At 41.1% G+C, this 18502-nt stretch overlaps 1 non-coding gene across 1 annotated transcript; it reads right to left on the bottom strand.

The window, feature by feature from the left end:
- Positions 1–16511: 16511 nt before the first annotated feature.
- LOC121148423 lies at positions 16512–16647 on the bottom strand. The gene has a single exon (XR_005882555.1). It is a non-coding gene; the product is annotated as a small nucleolar RNA SNORA29 (small nucleolar RNA).
- Positions 16648–18502: the final 1855 nt, after the last annotated feature.

The following is an 18502-nucleotide window of genomic DNA, read 5'->3' as shown; positions in this document are numbered from 1 at the left end:
TCTTTGCTTTTCATTTCTTATGTTTTAAGAGTAAGAACTTTGGGGTTAGAATTATGGTTTCACTTCTACCCATCTGTGTGAACTAGAGCAAGTGAATGAATCCAAGCATCTCTCTCATAGATTTTTTCAAGATACTAGAAATAATATGTTACACATGACAACTGTTCAATTAGAATTGTTAACTAGTGTTGCTATTAATGCTAGTGCAGAATAGTTCAATATAAACTTATCAGATACTTCATCGCTGTGTTACTTCTTTGGAATAAAGTATCTTGAAACTGTTTCCTGGATGTTAAGAACACACATTTCAAAAGGTTAGAAACAGGGATCTGATCATGTTCTGTGATATCTTTCAGAATTCAATAAGTTTATCTTAAAATTACCTCTACTTGAAGGATGAGCATATATGATCATATTTGAAAAGGAAATTATTACTTAGAAAAAAGGGTGTTTATTTTGGTGGGGGGGGGCAGTTCATGACTTCAATAAACACTGTAGGTGTGTTAAACATCTGTAGTGGACAGTCTGTATGAAAGTGATCCTTTGAAACGAGTAGTGAGGCTGAGGCCAGTGGGGCGGCTGCCGGCTAAGACAGTGCTGTGATCCTTCTGGGATAAACTCTCTCCTTCTTGTGAGCAGGTCTTTGGCGGTTACGAGGCAGCAGTAGGTACAGCGTGCCCTGGCACAACCCTTTTCCTTGGGAGAATGTTGTGAGCAGTCACGCTGAGTTCCAGAGCCACAGTGTGTTTCTACCATGCAGTAGTTTCTGAAGTTCCTGACCTGACCGGCAGCTCTGGAAATGCTGCTGGAATACAAAAGGCAGTCTTAAAAGGCAGCAGCCCTCCCTGCTTGAGCCACTGGCCTGCTGCGGGGGCTGTGTTCATTGTTTGAAGCTGTTCTGCATGTTAGCAATATTTATAGGCATGTGTTGGGATTCTACCCAGTTGGGCTAATTGATGGAGCCAGTAGGCCGCTTGTAGTAGTAAATGAAATTCCATTTCTAGATGCCCACGTTGTAGTGTTGGGCTGCTTTGTACCTCATGAGATGTTGATGATGAGAACAGTTTGTTTTCTTGGGCAAAAGAGAAAAGAGCTTTTTGAGTTACTCTGGAAGATGAAGCTTAGCATTGATTATTTGGAATAATAAAACAAAAAACAGTGATCCCAAAACCTGAACTGCTTTCCTTTGTGATATATATCATGTTAAATGAGCCTTGCTGGTAATGAGTATCAGTAACTTTCAAGATTTTAACAGAATTATAGGTTGGATTCACATTTTAATTACAAGGGAGAAACTAAAACAAATGAATAAGGAAGCATTTAATGTATATTTTTGTGTCTCCAAAGTTAAAACTGTAGACCATTGTGTATAGCTGCCTTTATGTCTTTGACTGTTGAACATAAAAAACCACTAATGCAGTTAACTGGCAGTTGGGGTGATGAATGTATTAAGGATTAAGAGAGTATCATGTGTGAGTGTGTCCCTGTGTCTGTGTAGGAATATATGCAGTGGGTGGAAGTTCAGGTAGCAGAAATTACACCATCTAAGAAGAAAATGTGAACCCTTGTCTGACTACCCTTTGCTCTTTTTCAAGAACAGAATGAGTGGTACTTACAGATTGGGCTTCTCAGTGTTGTGAACTTTTGACATCTTAGTTGGGGAGTGGAGTAGCCTACATTGGAGGTACAGAGAGGGATGCTGAGTGGCGTTAGTGCCCTGCCCATAGTCCTTGGTGGCGGAGGAAGTCAGGTTATCACAACTCAAAATGAGAAAGCCACAAATACTGCTTCTGAAATCTCCCAAAGGGGATTTTGTTTTTACTTATTCATAAGTTTTTTTTTAATCAAATTAAAAACCAGATAACGCTTACAACTGAAAACTTTATACAACGTGAAAGGAGAAACAAGGGTGTAAGAAGTTTGATCACTGGTCTTAGGATCTGGTTCATTTAAACTGTGGCTACGTCTTTTCAGAATATGATTGGTAAACAAGAAAGTGACTGCAACAAAAGAAATTAAGTGACAACATGAGTGTGTTTTGTATAGAAGTGTGTGTGTGTGTGTGTATAACTGAATTGCACATTTATACACATGTTTTTTAGAAATTTGAGAATTCCCATCCGCTGGTTCACTCGTCAGATGCCTGTAACAGCTGGGGCTGAGCCTTGGCCAAGATGAGAGCTGGAACTGGGTTGACATTTCCTGTGTGTGTGTGGCAGGGGCTTGGTGATTTGAACCATCGCTGCTGTCCCCAGGGATCTGCAGGTACAGGAAGCTGGAGCCAAGAGCAGGTGCCGGGTCTTTTTAACCCAAGCACTGTGATCCAGGAGTCAGTTATCGTACCACTATACCACATGCTGGGCACTGTATGTTGGATATCTTTTATCTGTTCACATATTGGTGGACATTTGGACGTTTCCAGTTTTAGACTATTCAAAATAAAGCTGTTGTGAGCATCTGTGTGCAAGTGTTTGCATGGACATGTGCTTCATTTCTCTATGGTAAATACCTACGAGGAAATGGTTGAATCATAAGGGAAATGTATGTTTTACTTCTTAAATGCTGCCAAACATTTCCAAGGGAATTGTACTATTTCATATCCCTGCCAGTAGCAGATAAAACTCCTGTTCATCTCCATCCTCATTCTGTGTGTGTATTTAATTTTTGCATCTCTATAGAAATATATACATATGAGAATGCAGAAATGAAAGCACATTTTCCCATAAACACTCAGACGTGAATGTTTACAAACTGCTTTGTTTTGAGTAACCTAAAGCCAGAAACAACTGAATGTTCGCAAGCATACACAGGCTGTGGTATATCCATACCACGGAATGCTACTCGGCCACATAAAGGAATGAACTATGATAATGTACAATTGGATGAATTATTAAAACCAGGATGATTGGAAGAAGCTAGATGATAAAAGATTATGCGCTCTGTGTTTCTGTATGATTGAATTTATAAAATTCTAGGACATGCAAATAGATCTATTCGCACCAGACATGGAGCTGTGAATACTTCTGGAAGGCCTGGCTATTTTTGGAGTTGAAAAGGCCCACAAAGGAGTGTGAAGGAAATTACTGATGTGGTAGATACATTCACTTCCTGGATTTGGTCGGTTTACCTGTTTGTAACTAGGAAGGGTCTTCAGAAATTCATGGAAAACATTTGTTACAAAAAATCAATGCATGGATTTTAACTTTTTGGGGGGTATAAAAGAAAATTCTCTTTTGATTCCACTTTATCATGAACTTCTGAAATAGCCTGATTTCTCTGTATTAGACCTTTGTGGGAGATTTATTCTTGCTAACGTCAAGTCATAGAAACCCCAGGAAGCCTCGTGGTTCTACGTACTGCAGTGCAGTAGTGAAAACCCATAATTCTCTTTTGTGCGTATCAACAAGATACCGTATTTCCACAAGCAGGGAATGCCATAGGAAATGCAGTGTCAGGCCAGCAAGACCAGCAGAAACACATCCTTTGATGTGTCCTTAACTGTGGCCTGCTTTAGTCCTGTCAGGTCTGAGCAAATGTGTCTGCAAGAAGCAAACTTCTCTTTGCAGGGAAGCATGTTTGCCTTCAGTAAGATGTAGCTACTGAGCTACACTAAACCACCCACACCTAATGGTAAAAATGAGCTGTTGTTTCTCTTAGCTTCTTGCTTGGAGCACTAAGTAGTATAGAACAGTTGAACACTGTTGATTCCTGTGGCTTCGGATGCCTCCATGTCACCTCCCAGCTGCTGGAGACAGGGAATGTGTTCCTCAGAACCAGTGAGGCCTTCTGGGTGCGGTTCAGGGGTAATTAGGAGGTAGCTACCTCTGAGCCCCCAAGTGGGAATGAAAAACTAACAAACTTCCTTACTGTTTTTCCATGCATCTTCAAAGAAGTATCCCATTTGGGATTGGAAGGGGTTGGGAGTGCAGGGAAGAGGAGAGGAAAGGAGAAGAGAGGAAGTGGGTTTTTCTTGGTGCTCTTCCCGCGAAAAGCTGTTCTGAATGTTTAGGAAGGAAATCACGTGGGTTCCTCATGGAGCAGCTGTAAATAGAGGCAGAGTGACAGATGTGCTGCAGGTGTGGAGAGGTCCCAGCCCTGGAGGTGTGAGCATAAGTATGTGAGAAGACCAACAGATGGGTACATCTGATCAGATTCTGTGTTTCTGATGCTTTCACAACAACCACAGCTTTTAGATCTTAGGTTTTCAGAGGGATTAACGTCATTTGTCAGAATGGTGTTATAAATGGGACCTTCACGTGTTTTGATTCTCATGTTGTGTATTGTTGTGGCATGGTGATTGATCTCAGTGGACACAACAACAGTTCAAAGAGCTGAACTAGATACCTATACTTGATGTCATTTGAGGAAGAGATGGTTAGGGAATTTAAGTTGATTCTGACAGTAAGTTTTAATGAACGGAATTCAACTTGCAATGCTAATACGGTGGTGGAATCACTGTCCCTGTTTTAAAGTACTAGGATGAATCAATGAAATTGCACAGTCCTGCCAACCTTGAGCTTGGAGTGGAGAAACCCACCTTCTGGATCATTCCTGCTACTCTCTGCTTGATCTGGGACATTTCCTTTTCTACAGGTTTTTATATATATATAAACTAGGCAGAAATAGTTTTTGCTTTGTCCTTGATGTGTTGATATCATTCTCTCTGTGTATGTTCAGATGCATTTGTACATGATGCTAAAGGTTAATGCTTTCAGAGACCAAGATACTGGGAGAGAAAGAGGAAGGAGCTTGTCATCTGCTGGCTGTCTTCTAAATGCCCACAGTGATTGGGACTGGATCGGGCTGAAGCAGGGAACCAGAAACTCCATCCAGGTCCTAGGAATCCAGGAGCAGTTAGGAGGAAGCTGGAGTTAGAAACTGGAGCTAGTTGTCAAACTCGGGCGCTGCCATTCTTGTTTCCATTAAATTCTCCCTGTGACATTGGGGCCAACACAAAGAATCTGGGATTTTCTGTCTTTAAAGGGGATATCCCAGTCATGTCAGATCTCACAGAGCTAGTTCGTTCCCCCCAAACAGGCCATGTTTTACATTAATTGTTTCTGGTTTTGTGTATACTGATCTTAGGTTGATTTATGCCTTTGTCATCTGAATAGGGATTCTTTGAGTCATTAGTATACTTCATGGGTGATTCAGAATATTTAAAAAGTCCCAATCCAAGTTTTACTAATGCAATTACAGATGATTTCTCAGAGTAATTAATCCTCAAGTATTAGTTTCCTTCTTAGTGGAATTCTGGTAGATGTCTAGTTTACTCCTGCCCCAAGTAATCTCTCTCTCAAAGAAAAATTTCTTTTTGAAAGAGAGGGTGACAGGAAGGGAGAGACAAAGAGATTGTCCATCTGCTGGCTTGCTGTGCAAATGCAGACTGCAGCTGGCATCCTGGGACTGCATTTGTGTCTCCCACATGAGTGGCACAGACTCAAGTATTTGAACTGTCATCTAGTGCCCTCCCAGGGTATTAGCAGGAGCCAGATAAAAAACAGAGCAGCTGGGAGTGGAATCATTGCTCCAGGATGGGATTTTGATAACACAGGAAGTGGCTCAAAGCTGCACCATAGACTGGCCCCCAATGGCTCAATTTGGTGAGAGTGAATGCTATTGATAATATTGATGTCACTGGTAATGACCCTGGGTTATCAATGGTGTTGGGGCCATTCTCCATTACTCACTTGTGGCTCTGATGAGAACCAGAGATGACAGCATTTGAAATGCATCAGCTGTTGACATCTTTTTTTTTCTCTCCTTTGTTTTAAAAGCCATTTCCATCTCTCATTAGGATCTCTTGGTCACTCTATCATAGTGCCTTACCCACGGCAAGCCCCTTGCAAAGGTTTGTGAGATACATTCACAGTAGTTGCTTTGTGTAGCCATATGTTACTGCTTAACGTTCCTCCTCTACAGCATGAGGCACTGGAGGGCAGGGACCAAGGCAAATTCATCTGTTTTCCCCAGCAAATATTGTAGTCCCATTTGTGTAATGACAAAAAGTACATGTGGTGTAGAGGTGGTGATATTTTTTGTCTTAAAAAATCCAGAGTCTAGTCAATCAGGAGTGATGTTGCAATTGCTTGCTCTGTTAGCAAATACCCTTCCTTTCCACTTGTAAGTGCTGTCTCCCAGAGTAGTAAGTCTTTATTAGAAACTAAACAAACGTACAATATTGGTAACTTAGAAAACATTATAACTGGATGCAATTCTTTTTTTTTTTATTGGGCATGATTTCCTTGAATTTCTTTCTTCTGTTTTCTGTTGCTATATGCAGACTTTATGTGAATAAGATGAACATTAGCAGATTTATCTACATCTCTTCATTTCTATTCTACAGCAATAGCTCCTTAGAGTAATATCTGAAGTTATAGTAATTTTCCTCATATCAGAGAGTTTCTAACTATGTTAATGGAAGTTAGACTGGTTGCTGAGACATTCGTGAGAACTACCTATCCTGTAACATTTAAACAATTTATTTGATCTCTCTTTAGCTTACCTGCTCATGCCTTAGGAACATTGATGTTGACCTCGCTGGAACTTTATCTAAAATCTTGATAAGTCCTTCAATAAAATCCAACAGAAAATAGCATTTAAATGTCCAAATGATTTGTTAACCCTTGGATACCTTGATGTGTGCTACTCTCATTTTAGCAAAGATATTCTTATGATTCCCCATTCATGTATTATTTCTTTGACAGCCCAATGTCTAATGATGTCATGCTTTAAAAAGGGAATAATAACAGTATAAAAAGTAAATGATATGTGGATATTTCATGAAGTTCATGGAAAATGGAATTGAAAGGCAGGTTTAAGGAGTGAACATTTAGCTCAGAGGATTGGTTCCCCACATCTCAGAGTGCTTAAGTTCAGTGCAGAACTCTTGTTCCAGCTTCCTTCCAGTGCAGACCTTCGAAGGTAAGCTGCAAAGGCTTATGTGATTGGTCACTGTTACCCACATGGGAAAACCTGGCTTGGGATTCCAGCTGTTGGTCTGTCCCTAGTCTAGCTGGAAGCTCTCTGTGTCTGCTTCTCAAAAATAAGTTTATATTTTGGTACAGAAAAAAATTTTCAAATCTCTGTACCGCTAAGTTTTTCACCATGTAGAAGAGGTGAAGTACCTAATTCTAAAGAGGACAGTGGCCTCAAGCTTGGAGCGGTGGCCTAGTGGTTAAAGTCTTTGCTGTGAATATGCCAAGATCCCATATGGGTGCGGTTCTAATCCCAGCAGCCCTCCTTCCCATCCAATTCTCTGCCTGTGGCCTGGGAAAGCAGTTGAGGACAGCCCAAAACCTTGGTACTGTACACCCACATGGGAGACCTGGAAGAAGCTCCTGGCTTTGGATGGGCTCAGCTCCGGCCATTGCGGTCAGCTGGAAGATCTTTCTGTCTCTGCTCTGTATATCTGACTTTGCAATAAAAATAAATAAATATTAAAAAAAGACAACAGTGGCCTCATCTTCAGGAAGCATCCATCAGAAAGACCCGTCAGAATCACTGTGCAGTGAATTGATTGGTTTAATCAAACTCTCAGAGAGCAACTACAACTTTGAGGAGTCTTTGAATTCCCAAGTCATTACTCAGATGCTTCTATGTCTGAGGACTAAATAAGGAAGGAACCGCACAAAAGATATGAGACATTGTTAGGACTCAGTTATCTCGCTACCCTGGGATCAAGACTTTTCTTTGGCTTATATGAGGGGGTCTGTATTGCATGGATTGTAAAAATTTCTTGCACCACAGTTACCCTTTAATTCCAATTTTCCATGTACTTTTTGAAGTGTCCTCATCTTAAGACTGCCAAAGTGCAGAGGTGAGCCAGAGTTAAGAATCCTGGTTTAAACAAAGCACGTAACAAGGTGAGGGCAAAGAATAACAACTTTCTCTGTGAAGTGGTTATTATTCATGTTGATAATGCTTATTGAGTCACCGAACATGTGAAGTGACAACCACGATCAACTTTAGATGTTGGCTGTGCATTGTGAAGTTGGTGAGGTATGCCATACATCATGGAAAAGTCAAAGGTTCCTCTTTTACTCTAAAATTTCCCTTTCCATTTCATATTATTAAAATGTGTGATTCTGATTTCCCCACTTGCATTGCTTCATTTTTAACATTTTTATAAGCAAAGTATTATAACCACCATGACGAATTATTTTATGATCCATTTATCACAGTAATGATGACCTCTGTCAGTTGAAACACTGCTTGACATATCATCCCACACCAAAGATTAAGGCAGAGGGCACCGTGTGGAATTAGTGTGTACCTAAGAGCTGATAGCTTTATGCCAAACCAGTCATTAGCACCCAGAAAGTGTTACACTCTGAAAGCATTATTATGTTTATGTAACAAAAGTCAGAGACAAAAACAGATGGTTTACATAAAAATGCTGCTAATCCGGGGCTTTTCAACCTTATCACTATTTACATTGTGCATTGGATCCTTCTGTGTGGTGGACAGTGGCTCCATGCATTTAGATGCTGGCATCTCCCACGGGATGCCAGCGGCCTGTTGCCCTCCATTCATCATGATAAAAAATGTCTCCCAGTGTTGCCAAGTGGCTTACAGGGAGCAAAAAGTTTGCCCTCAGTTGCTGTACTAACCTAATCTGAAAAGTGGAAACAATATTCTATCAATAAATGAGATGATGAGTACAGAGCATTCCTGGATCATGATGAACATTTCCAGCTCCAGAAAAGACATGGCTGCTTCCAGAATTGGAAGGATTTCAAAGTGACCTCTTTGCCAGTTCTTGAAGTCCTGCCTTTGATCTGTTACAGCACAGTAGCCAGAAAAGAAGACTTGACCCGAATCCTTGCCTTTGTTTTCTACTGCTGGTAGCTTTAGTGTTTTGGGGTCAAGTCATCCATCTCTGGAAATTTTCTTAGCAAGGGAGGAAGCATACCCTATCATATGAAGCATCGATAAATTGCTGAGAATCAAATCATATCGGATGACTTCAGTGAAAATGCCTTGAAAAGCCTGATGACCTCTCTAATAGAATGGGAAAAAATAATTTGGTTGAAGAGTTTGCTGAAGGGGAACCCTGGGGCATTGCAGAGGAGGATTTCAGAAGCACTGTTTGTGAAGATGCCCTTTAGCCCTGCATGGCTGGCTTTGCTGCGTTCTTCCTTGTTGCCATGTGCTGAGTGGCTGTGACAGAAGGCACAGTTGAAGGAGTGGTGGAAAGGCTTAGGTGACAGCAGCAAGGAAGCGGCACTCAGTGTTCAAAAAGCGTAAGTACTTTCTCCAGACTTCCTGTGTTTCTAAGGAGGGTCCATAGATGGAGTAAATGGAGAATCTGAAGAAGAGAAAAAGTATTGCAAATTTATTAGAAATGAGTATCACTGTTCTAAATCATCGTATCTGACTCACTTGATGATGTCCTGTGTGTCTTCTCTGAACTAAAAATACTTTGAGTTTTTCTTGGCTTTCCCTCTAGTCAAATGAACATTCGTTCCCTTGCTAGTGCTATCATCTTCTTAATAATATAAAATTACAGCAAGCTCTTTCCTCGTCTTGAAATTTATTGCTATTCTTCTTTGCCTGAGATGGAATGAAAAAAATACACTGCAGCTTTGAGGGAAGGAATAACTTCCTCTCTGAGTCCCATGGTCCTTGAAAGCGACATGATGCAGTAGCCTGTTGAGTGTGGCGAGGCTGTTCGCAGACCTCACACAGATGGTCCTGCATGCTCTGATCTGCCTTGCCTCGGGATGTTCTGTACTTGATTCTCCAGATGATTTTCCAGAGGCTCAGGGGCTGTTTTCCCAGATCACAAAAAATAGTTGGTAGCACAGCCAGGAAGTGTACCATTCTGTCTGATTCTAGAACTCTTGCTTAAAAACAATAAACCTTTGCTTTTGCTGTCTGAGCCAATTCAATTGCAAGACAACTCATTAACAAATCACTTTTTCGTCATCGTGCTGTAATCTCTTGGCTTGGTGTATTTTGTGCTGCTGTGACAGAATGTCTGAGCCTTGGGGACAACTTTATGATGCAGCAGGGTCAGCTGGCGTTTGCAATGGCAGCATCCCTCATCACAGTGCTAGTTCACATCCCTGATACTCTGCTTCTGATACAGCTTCATGCTACTGTGCATGGGGAGGCGAAGGAAGATGGTCCAGGTGTTTGGGACCCTGCCTTCCAGGAGGAAGATCCTGCTGGAGTTGCTGGTTCATGGATTCAGCCTGATCCAGAACTGACCATTTTGGCCACTTGAGTAATTAGCTGATGAGTGATCCATCTCTCTCTCTCTCTTTGCCTTTCAAGTAACTAAATGAATTTTTAAAAAATGCGCAAGACTGAGTAAATTGTAGGGAACTGAAATGTATTTGTTAGTTCTAGAGGCTGAGAGGCACAAAATAAGGCACCCACCATTTCAGCCTCTGGGTGCTGTACCTGCCAGATAGGGGAAGTGTTGAGCCCCCACCTGGAAGAAGGTGGAAGGGCAGGAGGGCTGCACTATCTGCCAAGTCCTGGCCTGCGTCTGTCCTAAGGCCTGTCTACTCACACCCATGGACTGGGGAAGACATGTCTCACATCTAAATGTTGCTGGATAACACTCAGATCTTGGCATCTTTGTTCCCATAATCCTACCATGAAAAATGAACAACATCGCTCTTCCATCTAAAGCATAATTGGATGTGTCTGGTCTTTGTCTTCCAGGTTGCCTGATTGTACTTATTGACCAACTCCTCATGTTCTTCAGTTTACCTCCTGTAACAGAAATGCCACATCCACTAGGTTCCTGTCTGTTGAATGCCCATGCAGTTCATGATGGAAGTCACTTCTAGAACCAGGGTTTGAAGTGTGTTGTTACCACTGGGTGTTTTGTTTTAGCTTTGAGTACATTCTCTGTTATGAACTGTAGTCTTTTTTTTTTCCTTACAACTCATTCTTTTCTTGTGAGCATTGCTTGTGAAAGTTATAAAGTCCTATGAGCTCTCCTTCCAGGAAGTCTGTCTTCAATCTTTCATATTTAAGTAGGGTAAAGTTACATCATATGGATTTAAGTCCATAATTTGTCCTTATATCTTTTGTATTTTAAAATTTGCTCACTGATCATATTTCTAGTTTGACAAGGCTCTCTTCATCTAGCTATGTGATTACATAATTATTGCAGTGTTTAGAATAAGATAAAATCATAAATATTTTTATCCTTTCCAATTAATTATTAAGCACATGTCTGTTTCAGGAAATTTAATATATATATTTGATTCATCATCCCATAATTTTTCAAAATGTAATTTTCTAAGAGCCAATGAACATCATTCATTTTTATGATATGTGTGTTTATTCACATCAGAGGGTCATTTTGTTAGAAAGACACATGCCTACATGTTACGCTTGTTGTATCAAAGATGCAGACCTGGCTAGCTAGTCTCAGCCACCTACCACAGGGAAATGTGTGGTTCTATTGTGTTGAGTATCTCCAAAATATAGGCTTGGCATATTTCTGTGATGTTAGGCATGGAGGTAGAATTTTTGAGAGCGATAGGTGTTTGTTGGCCCACAGATTGAGTCAGTAGTAGAAAGGGCAGAGAACATTGAGTAGGAACAGACTCACTGTTGCTTTGTTAATATGTTGCACATGCAAACACTGTGGATAGGCCTGGTGCAATAGTCCAGTAGCTAAATATTCACCTTGCACACACCAGGATCCCATATGGGCACCAGTTCATGCCCCAACTGCTGCATTTCCCATCCAGCTCCCTGCTTGTGGCATGGGAAAGCAGTTGAGGATGGCTTAAAGCCTTGGGACCTTGCACCCATGTGGGAGAGCCAGAAGAGGCTCCTGGCTTCTGACTCTGGATGAGCTCAGCTCCAGCCACTTCACTTGGGGAGTGAACCACCAGATGGAAGATGTTTCTCTCATCCTTCTCTCTGTAAAACCCGCTTTTCCGATACAAATAGATCTTTGTTTAAGAAAACTGTGGATGTTGCCTGTGGGGAGCCATATTTAGGGCATAACTGATATCAGAGCCACATCCTGCACTTCATATTGTTGAAAGAGCCTCATGGTTGACCTAGTTCAATGAGGCTATGAAATATGGGATACATAATGGTTCTGCCAACAAGTGATATCACTTGAAACAAATAAACAGCATATGATCAAGGTGTGAGCAGGAAGACTGAAATCACTCTACTTAATGCATATTTATCTTTAAAGTAAACACATGAGAGGGCGGGGAAGCATGGGTGCGAAGAGAGACAAGGAGAGGAGACACAACGAAAGGGAGAGGAGACTATGGAGAGAAGCAGGAGAGATGTCCCGCTTATGACTCATTCCCCATATTTCCACAAAAGCCAGGAACTCACCTTCCATGTGTGGCAGGTGGTCTTAGTTTTTGGAGCTGCCACCTGCTGCCCCCATGGTGAGTTTGCAGAAAGCTAGAATGGAGGCATAGAGAAGCTGAGATTTGAACAAAGTGCTCTCTTAGGGGATGTGTGCATCCCAAGAAGTGACTTCACCTGCAGCAGTGCGATGCCAGGTCCCAATCTCATTGTTTTAAAGATGCATGGAAGGTTGCCCAGAAGTTCCTTCCACCAGGGGAAACTGAGGCTACTAACATGAATGGGCAGAAGCCAAGAACACGTGGTGCAGCCGAGTAGAGACTGCTGCCAGTGACCCTTGACAGTGGAAGGAGGGGGATTTTCAAACAACAGAAGGTTCGTGGTTGTTGAGCTTTGGAGATGGTTGATGACAATTTGCTTTCCTAGTCTATTTCTATGTTTCTGAGTGTTAGTTTTTTCAAGATACACTTTAAAAAAAAAATAAATGGAAGAGGCACAGCCAATCTGCCTTGCCTGCAGACACCCACCTTACTACTTCCTCCCATCTAGCCCCTGACTTTGAAAGCTTTATTGGATCTGTTTCTTGCAGTGCGACTCAACTCGAAGCTGACTGCTAGAGGAGTTTGCCAAACAAAGCAGGGGGTAGGCAAAGAAGGGCTGGCAGACCCTAAGCCCCAGTTATTGAGGCACTAATTCAACAGCCATGCCTCCAAGGCCCTTCTTTCTCGGACTTTATGAGTATCTCCTTTAATTTTGATGCTGTAGGAGTAGGGCTGAGGATGTGCAGTATGATTTTTGACCCCACCTCTGACTATGAAATTCACATTAGGCTTTTGGAGGCTACGACAACCTTGAACACATTTCCTGTGCGCTGCCGTTATTTACAGATTTCATGCAAACACCACTTGGGCTGCAATATTCATGGCTTCAGTTTGAAATCCTTGCATTGTAATGGGAATTGTACCAGGAATGATGATAATGTTGGTGTGTTAGGTAGTAACGATTTGTGACGTACCATTTATGTCATATGAAAAATAATACTCAAATTTATACACCAACCAGCTTACATGCACTACATATTTATTCAAATTAATGTGTGAGATGGCTGTTAGATCTAAATCTGTGTGTGCTGGTCTTAAACCAGGAAGTGAGTTCTGAAGTAATCTCTGAAGAAGGTAGTGTGTTGGTATCAGCCACTAACTGCCCTGTAGGTAAACTGCCCTCTCTCTGATGGACATCATATATTGTTGTGTATGTGTATATTTTCTGAATGCCGGCACATGCCTGGCGAGGACTTTAGCCACTAGGCTACTGCACTGGGCCCAGGCTGGAACTATTTTGGTTCTTGGTCCCTGTATCAAGGTTGTAAGCATCTTTCCTAAACTGTCTCCTGACTCTGAGCAAGACAGATCATGTACTGACTTTAGATTTCCAGGTTTGCCTGTTGGTTTTTAGGCCAATAATATGTATTTATTTTTATAAGTCTGTGGTTAAGGCTTGTTAATTCTTTGTGTAATAGTAAAACCTTTAATTATTTTCAGATCAAAATGGGGATCAGAAAGTGTTTTTCTGGCTTCCAATGATTATTAAGAGCATGGCATGTTCTCTGAGTATGTGCATTCGTAACTAAGGAACACTCATGCCCACATGTAAATTGGTATATGTACATTTTATAGAAGTGAAAGTATTTTAATAACTTGATCAAAGAAATGCACCTAAACCCTAGATTTAAATTTTTTAAATGCAGTTTGACTTATTTATGACTCTGCTAAGCCTCTATGTGTTTAGGAAGACATTGTTCTTTTTTTTTTTTTACAATGATGTCAACATGGAGGGTTTTAAGGAGTTGATGGCCGTTTGAAACGCAGTGATGCTTGCTGGTGCAGACAACAGATGTGGGCAAGGCTGAGATGAATCTCTACCTTAAATGATAACCTCAGCTTCTTTGTGTTTCTGTGCTATGAAGTGGAAGCAGCAAACGCTGAGCCAGGTTAGAGTGAGTTTTGTAAAGATAAAATGAATCTGAGAGCCTGGGGCAGTGCTCAGTAAATAGATGGTGAAATCTGTTTTAATTTTCATTTTTCATGATAAAGTTAAGGGATTTCTCCTTACCCCCTTTCTATTCTCCTCCCTCTTCTCCCTATAGTGACAAAGAAACCTTACACACATTCTAACTTTTGTCGTATGTTAATCATTTGCTTTTGTGTAATTAGGTAACTTGTTTTCCTGTCTCTAGATTTTAATGTCTTCACCACTCTTCATCACTTGCTTGTGAACACTCTGTGTAGCTCTGTGACTACACATTTCTGGAGATACTTTTTTTTTTACTTCTTACTTATATGAGGTGACCTCAGAAAAGTCAAAAAATGGAATTAGGGGCTGGTGTTGGTACCAGCTTAAGCCACTGCCTGGATTACTGGCATTCCATATGGACACCAGGTCAAGCCCCAGCTATTGCACTTCTGATTTAGCTCCCTTATAAATGTGCCTGGGAGACAACAGAGGATGGCTCAAATTCTTGTGTCCTTGCCAGTCATGTAGGAGACCTACAAGAAGCACTTGGCTTCAGCCTGCCCCAACCCTGGCTGTGTGGCCATTTGGACATTGGAGAACATTGTGACCCTAGAAGGTCAGCGAGCACAGGATTACAATTGATTGGATAGTGTTTGTATGATAAGCGGATGGATACCTTTTGTATAACTAATTGTATATGACTTGTAATGAGAGCAGTTGAGTGGAATGAGAACACTTGGTGGAATATACAAAACAAAAGGCGTTCCAAACAAAAGTATAGAAACAGTTGATTGGTTTTGTTGATAAGCCCAGTAGTTCTTCCCTTTTCTATATGATCCTCAGTGTATAAAGTCTGGTGCCACTAATAAACTTTGGCTATTGACCATCATTCAGTAGTCCACGCGTGTTATTGTCAGCTCCGTGTATCAAGTCCATTGCTCTGGGACAGCAGCAAACCAGAACTCTTTCCCTCTCTCTGTAGCTTTATTTCAAACAAAATCTTTAAATCTATGCAGTTTTTCCATAATACATTTTTCTTCTAAGTTCCAAGTTACCTTGTGGTGTGTCGTCCACATTTTTTGCACCCAGATGAGCTTATCTTTTAATTCTGTTTGCATGGATTTTGGGGGAATTTCCTGGTATATTTTCCACTGAACCTTTTTGTGCCTGTTCTTCAGGACCACCTACTTCCTGAGGGTGTCATTCAAAACCATAGCAGGTTGCAGTTCAGTTGAGAGCTGGTTATGTGTCTGGCTTTCCTCCTGATATTAAAATGCCCTTAATCTCTGACATAGACAGTTGGCCATCTATGTGGGGGTCGACCCTGCAGTCCCGTTGGGGGGAGCCCACTTTCTTCCTTGCCGCTGTCCTGAGATCATCTGTGTGTGTATGTGTTTACTCAACATGGTGTATTTTCTACTGTCTCCATCTGGCATCTGCTTCAATGCCATCCTTGTTGGCTGTTCCGTGTCAAGAGTACTTTAGCCTTTTCATTAGGAAAGAGAAAGAAATGCAATCATATAAAAAGGAAAACCGTTGCACCTTCCCCCTTCCACCTTCCTTCTGTCTCCTTGTTGCCCAGCAAGTTTCTTGCCATTTACCTTTGCATTTGCATGGCTTATTGATTGGTGATTTTAAAATTGTTTATTGTGCTCTTTTGTTTCTCTGTTCAAGAGCTAAAACAAAAGCTACCAGGCCCTGTGAGGTACACATTTGCATGCGGTGAGCGTTGCCCGAGGAAAAAGTAATTGCTAATGCATATTTATGTGGCACAAATTTGCCATTTGTTTATGCATAAAATTATCAATAGTGCAGGGCGGCCCAGCCGTAGAAAATGGTGACCTTTTTAGCTTAATAAATAGAAATCAGCTGTTATTGTGAAGAGATCAGCCATTTATTCTGTGTTGAGGGACATTGCCGGGAAAATGCAGATTGGGGCTGGCAATATCATTAAATGGAAGGCCAATGACCCTTTCGGTAGAGTCTATTATACTTTATCTAATAGGGGATAAATGACTCTGGCAAATGGAATAGAGAACAACAGTTTTTTTTTTTTGGTGGTTGTTGTTGTTGTTGTTTTATGGCTATATGAATTTTAAGCCAGTGAAACTAAACAGGAAATCTCAGGCTGACCTGTTGCTAGAATTCTTTCAAAGTATTTGACTTGATGGTGCTTTTCTTTCTTCATTTTTTTTCTTCTTTCCAGCCATTTAATTTAGAAGGAGGGTCCCCAAACCCCCGCCCTCTTCACATCGTGGCAACTTAAATCTTTCTCACTTGCATAGTCACTAAAATGTACTGGGGAAAATGTTGTAGTCAAATGGAAAAAAAAATAATTCTAAAGGCTGGTTTTCTTATTTCTCATCCTCTGACTGTAAGTCAGTGATAAGATTGCAGGAGTAAAGTCCTGCTTTGGTATTTCATGTGTTCTCTGTCTCTCCTCTCTATTGCTACATACTTTTCATTGAAGGTACCCAGGAATGGTAGAGTTGGCTGTGTCTTAAAATAGCGAAGATACAAGAAGATACTCCTGAAAGTTACAATGTATGATGAATTAACATGATTTATTTTTAACTAACCATAATACTTCCCAAGGGACAAGAGTGATTTTTGGAGTAAGCACATTGCTCTTTTGGATAGGGAGAGGTTTTGCACATCTCTGACTTTGTTATACACATGTTTTCTCAATATGCTTGAAAAAAAAGGCCAACAGTGGCTTGCTTTGCTTGTTTCCTTGTTGTCACTGGTAAAGGAAAAGACCTCCATCTCCCCAAACTGCACATCTATCCTGTTTTTGGTGGCTTGATCTCACACAGTGTTGATTTGGCTAAGATCTCTTTGTGTGTTGGTGAGCACTTCTGCCTCTTAGGATTTTGGGATTCAGTCTTACCAGTCATTATAAAACTGCACCACAAAGTGAAGGTTGAAGTTGAGTGTGTGTGTGTTTTTCCCCCAGCGTTGTCATGTAATGTTTTGTACACTGAAAACTTTCCGTAGTGAGAGTGCGTTTAGGAGTGAGAGCCTGAACCAGATCCATCCTCCCAGTAGACGTGTGTCCCTGGCTACCTACCTGCTCCTTCCTGATTGGTGGCTTTCACAGGAGCTCCTGACAGCACGTTGAAAGTTTGCACAGTGGCAATGTGGCTGCACTTCAGTGTGACAGTGTGTTCTGCACTGCAGCATGTCACCAGGGTGAAAGAGTGACCTTTTGTTGGCAGAAGTTGGTCTGCTGTCCCTTCTGAAAGTAGAGGGTGTAAGCAGGATTCAGACACAAGGATACAGGAGTCCACCAAATGAATATATTTTTATGTCATTTATAAGGTATTGATTTTAAGTCCATTAGATTCACAGTCCCTAGTGGCAGAAAAAAACTGATTTAATGCAGAGGTTGGGATTGCAGAAGGAAGAGCAGTGATTAACCCCTTTTTCCTCCACTGTCTGCCTGTGTCATAAAATGTCCTCTAGGACCCTGGGGACAAGGGAAGGGACTTGTCATCTGTCTTCCCTGCAGTTTCCACGGAGCCCGAAAAGAAAATTCAGCTTCGTGACTACCATGCTTTTCTGAATGGGATAGAACACGTCACACAGCGATGAGGGGCATTTTTCAGATAGTTTTAGGAGAAGGTGGCTTATAGGTTGGTGAATTCATTTTACTTTCATGAAGCCCGGAGTCCTCTCAATGTAAGATGTTGTTTGGAAATCACGGGATAAGAATTTCTTCGCCCCATCCCCATCCTGGTGTCGTATCAGTTGTATCATTTCTTAGGCAAGTTTGAAATACTGTGTTTTCTATCCTGTGAATACACAGAAAATTACTGATGGATAGAAGCCTCTTTCACTGCTATGTAATTAAATTGGGGGCAGACCACTCAAAATAATTTCAGTCAATTTCTACATGACGAATGCTATGACCACTTGAGAGGTATTCCCTTTTAGGCTGCTTTTGCAGTTACCTCTTCATTGTGTTATCAGAAAAAACAAAAGCTCTACTGTGGGTAGGGAAGGTTTAAAATTCAAATTATCTTTCTGATCTTGTGCATGGGTATGTTACATTTGACAAATATACCAGTTGGAATATGATTATTCAGCATTTGAACAAACATAAAGATGATGGCATCAACAAGATTTTTTTAGAATTTCATGTTTTAATTTGGTTTTTTCAGGATCTGTAAGCAAAATATAA

This window comes from Ochotona curzoniae, unplaced genomic scaffold, assembly GCF_017591425.1.
Source record: "Ochotona curzoniae isolate NIBS_2020 unplaced genomic scaffold, NIBS_Ocur_1.0 contig_1482, whole genome shotgun sequence".
Classification (NCBI taxonomy): Eukaryota; Metazoa; Chordata; class Mammalia; order Lagomorpha; family Ochotonidae; genus Ochotona; species Ochotona curzoniae.
This window is presented reverse-complemented; position numbering and strand designations above follow the sequence as displayed.